The 7,513-nt window shown below is 40.1% G+C and overlaps 1 non-coding gene across 1 annotated transcript; it reads right to left on the reverse strand.

The window, feature by feature from the left end:
* Positions 1-511: 511 nt before the first annotated feature.
* Positions 512-618, reverse strand: LOC131625613 (small nucleolar RNA R71). The gene has a single exon (XR_009290912.1). It is a non-coding gene; the product is annotated as a small nucleolar RNA R71 (small nucleolar RNA).
* Between the last annotated feature and the right edge of the window lie 6,895 nt (positions 619-7,513).

Genomic DNA, 7,513 nt, shown 5'->3' on the forward strand with positions numbered 1-7,513 from the left:
ACAACGAATTAACGAGATCGAACGTTTCATTAACGTTAAACGTCGAGCTCGCAACCTTCCCGAAGTAGCAGAAATTCCGATAAATCAGGAATTGATTTTTACTGATCAAATCAATCAAATCACCCCGAAGTTAGAGATGGCTGCTATTCGTCCTCTTAGAGACTATGCCGCTCCTTCACGCGCTGAACCGCATTCAAGTATCGCACCACCTGCGATTGAAGCGAACAATTTCGAACTGAAACCTTCACTGGTCCAAGCTGTTCAACAGAATCAATTCTCTGGAAGCCCTGTAGACGACCCCAATCTCCATTTATCTGTGTTCGTGCAATACGCCGACACTATCAAAGCCAACAACGTTAGTTCCGAAGCTATTCGATTACGCCTTTTCCCTTTCTCCTTGAGAGATAGAGCGAGAGCGTGGCTTCAATCCCTGCCTTCCAATTCCATAACTACGTGGGACGAATTGAAGAGAGTATTCTTAGCAAGATACTTTCCGCCTAGCAAAACTGCTATGCTTAGAGGTCAAATCAACGGATTTACCCAGAAAGACAACGAATCGCTCTTCGAAGCTTGGGAACGTTACAAGGACATGCTTAGAATATGCCCTCATCATGGACTCGAACCATGGCTGATCATCCATACCTTTTATGGTGGTCTCTTATATAACACTAAAATGACTATAGATGCCGCTGCTGGCGGAGCATTAATGGACAAACCCCATGATGAAGCATACAAACTCATAGAGAACATGGCACAAAACCATTACCAATGGGGAGGAGAACGCGCCGCTCTAGAGAAAGCCCAAACCAAAGGAGGAATGTACGAAATTAGTGGTATAGACCGCGTTAACGCTAAAGTAGACGCTTTAACTCAAAAGATCGAGAATTTGACCATCACTCCTTCAGCCACCGCTGCCGCTGTAGCACCTAACTGCGAGATTTCTGGATTGACTGGGCATGTAGTTGCTGAATGCCAACTCTTGACTGGAGTCCCATCTGATCAAGTAAATTACGCTCAAGGAAACCCTTATTCTAACACGTACAACCCTGGATGGAAAAACCACCCGAACTTTTCTTATAAGAACAGCAATGCGTTGTACGCGCCTGGACAAGCACCTGCTGTACCACCTGGCTACCAAAAAGCGCCTGTAGCTGCTCAAAACACCCCTAGGAAGTCAAACCTAGAAATCATGATGGAGAACTTTATAGCTTCCCAACAACAAACCAATAAAGACTTCCTGAATCAAAACATCCACAATAGCGAGCAACTAAAACAACTATCGAACAAAGTAGATGCTTTAGCTACGCATAACAAAATGTTAGAAACTCAAATCTCACAAGTAGCTCAACAACAAGCACCTACTGCTGCCCCTGCTGGCACGTTTCCTGCTCAACCACAACCTAATCCTAAAGGACATGCGAACGCGATAACACTACGAAGTGGAACTAATTACGATGGACCCATAGATCCTAGAACCCAAAACGTACCCATGTCACAACAAGAGCCAAAGGAAACCCAAAAGAAAACAACCGACGAACAAACTGCTAAGACTGATGAGAACAATAACGAAGTGGAACCCGAAAAAGAGAAACCTTATGTTCCACCACCACCTTATAAGCCACAAATTCCTTACCCTCAAAGATTAGCCAAATCAAAAACCGAAGCGCAATTTAAAAGATTTGTAGAACTTCTGAAGCAATTAAACATAACCATACCATTCACAGAAGCCATAACTGAGATGCCTTCGTACGCTAAGTTCTTAAAAGAAATCTTATCAAACAAAAAGAAACTCGAGGATAACGAAACTATAACGCTTACCGCTGAATGTAGCGCTATCATCCAAAACAACATGCCTCCAAAACTGAAAGACCCTGGTAGTTTCTCTATACCCTGCGTAATTGGAAAAACCATCATAGAGAAAGCCTTGTGCGATTTAGGAGCTAGTGTTAGTTTGATGCCTCTTTCAACCTGTAAGAAACTCAATCTAGGTGAGCTTAAAGCAACAAGAATGTCTCTTCAACTAGCAGACCGTTCAGTTAAATATCCTGTAGGAATGTTAGAGAATATCCCTGTTCGTGTAGGTCAATTCTACATCCCAACTGACTTCATCATTATGGATATCCAAGAAGATTCTAACATCCCGATCATTTTAGGAAGACCATTTTTAGCGACCGCTGGTGCAATTATAGATGTAAAGCGAGGAAAGCTTACTTTCGAAGTAGGAGAAGAGAAAATAGAATTTATCCTTTCCCAATTCCTAAAAGCACCTTCTATAATTGACACATGCTGTTCTGCTGACATAATCGACGAGTGTGTCAAGGAAATAAAATCCGAACCAAATAAGGAAACCGAAATCCTAAGAATTCCTATGCCGCCAATTTTTGAAGATGACAACTGGCGTGAGGAATATCAAGATAACCACCTGAGTGAATGCTTAGCTTTAACCCCTGATCCTATACCTGGACCTAAGAAACCTGCTATAGAGCTGAAGACACTTCCTACCGATCTTAGATACGAATTTCTAGACGAAGAACTAAACCGACCAGTTATAGTGGACGCCAACTTAGGACGAACCGAGACTGAAAAATTACTTAATGTCCTAAGAAAATACCCAACCGCTTTAGGATACAACATATCAGATCTGAAAGGTATAAGCCCTTCTCTGTGTATGCACCGCATTATGCTCGAAGACGATAGTAAAACCTCTAGGGAACATCAAAGGCGAATAAATCCTATTATGAGCGATGTTGTTAAAAAGGAAATCCAAAAACTGCTAGAAGCTGGAATAATATATCCTATATCCGATAGTAAATGGGTTAGCCCTGTTCACGTCGTACCAAAGAAAGGAGGAGTCACTGTAATCACTAACGCAAAAGGAGAATCTGTAGCACAACGTACCCAAACTGGATGGAGGATGTGCACTGACTATAGGAAGCTAAATAAAGCTACCCGAAAAGACCATTTCCTTTTACCTTTCATAGATCAAATGCTCGAACGCCTAGCTAAACACTCACATTTTTGTTATCTGGATGGATACTCCGGATTTTTCCAAATTCCTATCCACCCTGACGATCAAGAGAAGACCACATTCACCTGTCCTTATGGTACATTCGCTTATAGACGAATGCCTTTTGGACTCTGCAATGCACCCGCGACCTTCCAAAGATGCATGATGGCAATATTTGCCGACTTCCTAGATGGAATAATGGAGGTCTTTATGGACGACTTCTCTGTCTGTGGAGGAAGTTTTGAAACATGTTTAGAAAACCTTGAAATGGTGCTTAGACGATGCGTAAGCGTAAACCTAGTCCTTAATTGGGAAAAATGCCATTTCATGGTTCGACAAGGAATTGTACTTGGACACATCGTATCCGATAGAGGAATCGAAGTTGATAAAGCAAAAATCGAAATTATCGAAAACCTTCAACCTCCCAAAACCGTTAGAGAAATAAGAAGTTTTCTGGGACATGCTGGTTTTTACCGCCGCTTCATTAAGGATTTCTCTAAAATAACCAAACCCTTAACTGAACTACTCATGAAAGACGCCGAATTTATTTTCACCGATAAATGCACTGAAGCATTTCAAACGCTTAAACAAGCATTGATCTCTGCGCCAATTATGCAACCTCCCGACTGGAATGAGCCTTTCGAAATAATGTGTGACGCAAGTGATTATGCTGTAGGAGCCGTTCTAGGACAAAGAAAGGATAAGAAACTACATGTCATATATTATGCGAGTAGAACCCTAGACGAAGCTCAGATGAATTATGCCACGACAGAAAAAGAATTATTAGCTGTCGTATTCGCATTAGACAAATTCCGTTCTTACCTGGTAGGAGCCAAAATAATCATATACACTGACCACGCCGCCATTAGGTACCTCCTAACCAAAAAGGACGCTAAACCAAGACTTTTGAGATGGATCTTGTTACTACAAGAATTCGACCTGGAAATTAAAGATAAGAAAGGCACTGAAAATGTCGTAGCAGATCACCTCTCTCGATTGGAAAATCTGAAACCCGAACAAGTACCAATTGACGATGATTTCCCTTATGAAAGACTCATCGCCCAATTAGAAGCAAATGAATTCGAACCATACCGTCCAAACTCTGAAACCGAGAAATTAGCTGAAATAGCTTTAGCCCGATCTGACGCACCTTGGTATGCAGATTTCGTAAATTACCTAGCTGCTGGTGTGCTTCCTCCTGATCTAAGCTACCAACAGAAGAAGAAATTCTTCCATGACCTAAAACATTACTATTGGGACGACCCACTCCTTTTCAAAAGAGGCCCCGATGGAATCTTTAGACGTTGTGTACCCGAGGAAGAGATAAGAAGCATAATAACACATTGTCATTCTGCACCGTGTGGAGGACACCATAGCACATCTAGAACCTGCGCCAAAATCCTTCAATCTGGACTTTTCTGGCCCAACCTGTGGAAAGACGTCCATTTTGCTGTACTAAGCTGTGATAGATGCCAACGAACTGGAAACATTTCAAGACGCGATGAAATGCCTCAAAAAGGCATTCTTGAAGTAGAAATATTTGACGTCTGGGGAATAGACTTCATGGGACCGTTTCCGTCATCGTTTGGAAATCAATATATACTCGTAGCCGTCGATTACGTTTCAAAATGGATAGAAGCTATTGCTTCTCCTACAAACGATACACGAGTAGTTATTAAACTTTTCAAAAACGTCATCTTTCCTAGGTTCGGTGTGCCAAGATTGGTAATTAGCGATGGTGGTTCCCATTTCATTTCAAGAATACTTGAGAAACTCCTTCGAAAATATGGAGTAAATCATCGAATAGCCACACCATACCATCCACAAACAAGCGGTCAAGTAGAAGTATCTAACCGCGAAATAAAACAAATATTGGAGAAAACTGTTGCTATATCTAGGAAAGATTGGTCAACCAAGCTAAATGAAGCTTTATGGGCTTATAGAACAGCTTTCAAAACTCCAATAGGAACTACCCCATTCAAACTCGTTTATGGAAAATCATGCCACCTACCAGTAGAGTTAGAACATAAAGCCTATTGGGCCATTAAGAACTTAAACCTAAACTACACTGCCGCTGGTGAGAAACGACTTCTAGACATAAACGAATTAGAAGAACTTAGACAAGACGCTTACGAAAACGCCAAAATCTATAAAGAGCGAACGAAAAAATGGCACGACAAGCGTATATCTAGGAAAAATTTTAGCATAGGCGATAAAGTGCTCTTATTTAATTCTAGACTAAAATTATTTCCTGGTAAGTTACGATCTAGATGGTCTGGCCCTTTCGAAATAACTAACATATTTCCGAGTGGAGCGATAGAAATCAAAGGAGAAACCGTCAAACCTTTTGTCGTAAATGGGCAACGTCTTAAGTATTACCATCATCTCGAATACGATGAAAACATCGAAGTTTTTAAACTTGACGAACTGCCTGCTCTTTCGAAAAAATAGTTTTCTATTTTAAAATCGTCGAGCTTACGACATTAAACAAAACGCTTGGTGGGAGACAACCCACATTTATTTATTCTTTTTATTTTTTTATTTTATTCTATTTTATTTTTAAAATTTTTAATCTTTAATTTCCATTTAACTATTCTATTTTTAATTATTCTAGATTTTAATTTTCTTACTATTTTTCATACATCTTATAATAACTATTATAATTATAGCCGCCTTCTTCATTCGAGAAAATACTTCCTTTTTATAATTATAATTATTATTATAACTTGTTTTATTTAATTTTATTTTTTAAAATGAACACTAGCCTAGTTCTAACTTAATCTTAATATTTTCAACTTCTAGGTTTTTCATTTAACTACTAACTACGATGCAAGAAGCTGATAATATGGAAGTTGTGTTCCGTGGTAGAGGACAAGAAGCAAGATTTAACAAGCTGGCTGGAAGACACATGGAGTTGACTTGCTATCCTCACCAACCAACTATGGTGAAGCTCGGTATCGAAGAAAGCATCCTACACCTGCTTAACCAAATCGGATGGACTGGTTCTCACTTGTTCCGCAAGTTTAGCACTTATCGGAAGCTCACTCTGGAATTCTTGAGCTCCCTGACCTATCTTCCAAACTGTGGACAAGGACTGAAAAAAGGAGTTATTCTCTTTAGACTCTTTGGTATGGAGTTTAATTTCTGCATCCGAGATTTTGCTGAAATGTTAGAACTACCTCATGGACCTGATGCATACGCCCAAGTAGCTGAAGAAAATCTTCCATACTGGGAGTTGGAAAAATACTGGGGCAAGATCACTGGAAACGACAACCCTGAAGAGAATGAATTTCAATCTGAGAACATCCACAATCCTGCTTTCCGCTACTTTCACAAGATCCTTGCTCACTATATTTTTGGCAAACCAGATAATGTCACTGAAGTTACTAGAGAAGAGTTGTTCATCATGTTTTGTACATCTCAGAATCGCCCGGTCAATGCCATCGCATTCATGCTAACAAACTTCGAGCGCATCACGCAAGACGAAGTTTCACCCATTAGGATTGGCGGATTTGTCACTATGATCGCTAATGCCATAGGAATGAGAGTGCCTTTGCTTAGATTGACACCTTTTGGTACCCATACCTCTATGGACATCAATTTCTGCTTTAATCGAGGTATCATCGGTAATCTTGGACCTGATCGTTTTGAATTGCTCATTGATAACAAAGTTTGGTATCAGTTCACCTTACCGAATCCTAGGACAAGTGTGCACAACCCTACCAACTGGCTTTACTATGGTCAGATTCCTGAGAGAGAGCCATCACCTGAAACCCCTCAAGCTTATGAACATTTTGATGAGGAAATGCCTGCATCTGAATCTGAACCTGAAACACCTCCTGGTTATTATGAACCTCTTCCTGTTGATGAACCCATTCCTGATTACGAACCTCTTCCTATTGATGAACCTGTATCTGAGTATGAACCTGAAACTCGTTCTGAAGATTCCTTTGATGATCACACTGTTGATATGACTGATGTCGAGGTCGAGCAACAACAACCCGCTACATCTACCGCATCGGTGAATCAAAGAATGCCTAATCTGAATACGCACGAGCAAGCCATCACTGCGCTACAACAAGATATACAACATGTGCGCAACGAGCTACACACTTTGCAAATGCATTTCTTCGATTTTATCGACACCGTAAATGCTCAGTTCGACGAAGTTTTCAAACACATTCAGTCTAATCAGAACAACAATAGACGTGGCTAGATGTGACCGTTTAGATTATTAGATTTTTATTTCTAGTTTTAGTAATTTCTATTCCTAGTTTAGATTTACATTTTTCTGCACTTTTGCTTTCTGCTTCTGTTAACACTCAGTACTGGTTTAATTTTAAATGCAATATTTTATTCACTACTGCTGCTGTGTTATAATATTTTGCTGCTGTGTTATAATATTCTGCTGTCTGATTGCTATATATTCATGAATGCATATCTCTCACTCAGTCTATTTTTTTTTTGCTGTTTAAAGTATGAAAAAATGACACTGTTCTGAACTAG

Source organism: Vicia villosa, unplaced genomic scaffold (assembly GCF_029867415.1).
Source record: "Vicia villosa cultivar HV-30 ecotype Madison, WI unplaced genomic scaffold, Vvil1.0 ctg.000227F_1_1, whole genome shotgun sequence".
Lineage (NCBI taxonomy): Eukaryota > Viridiplantae > Streptophyta > Magnoliopsida > Fabales > Fabaceae > Vicia > Vicia villosa.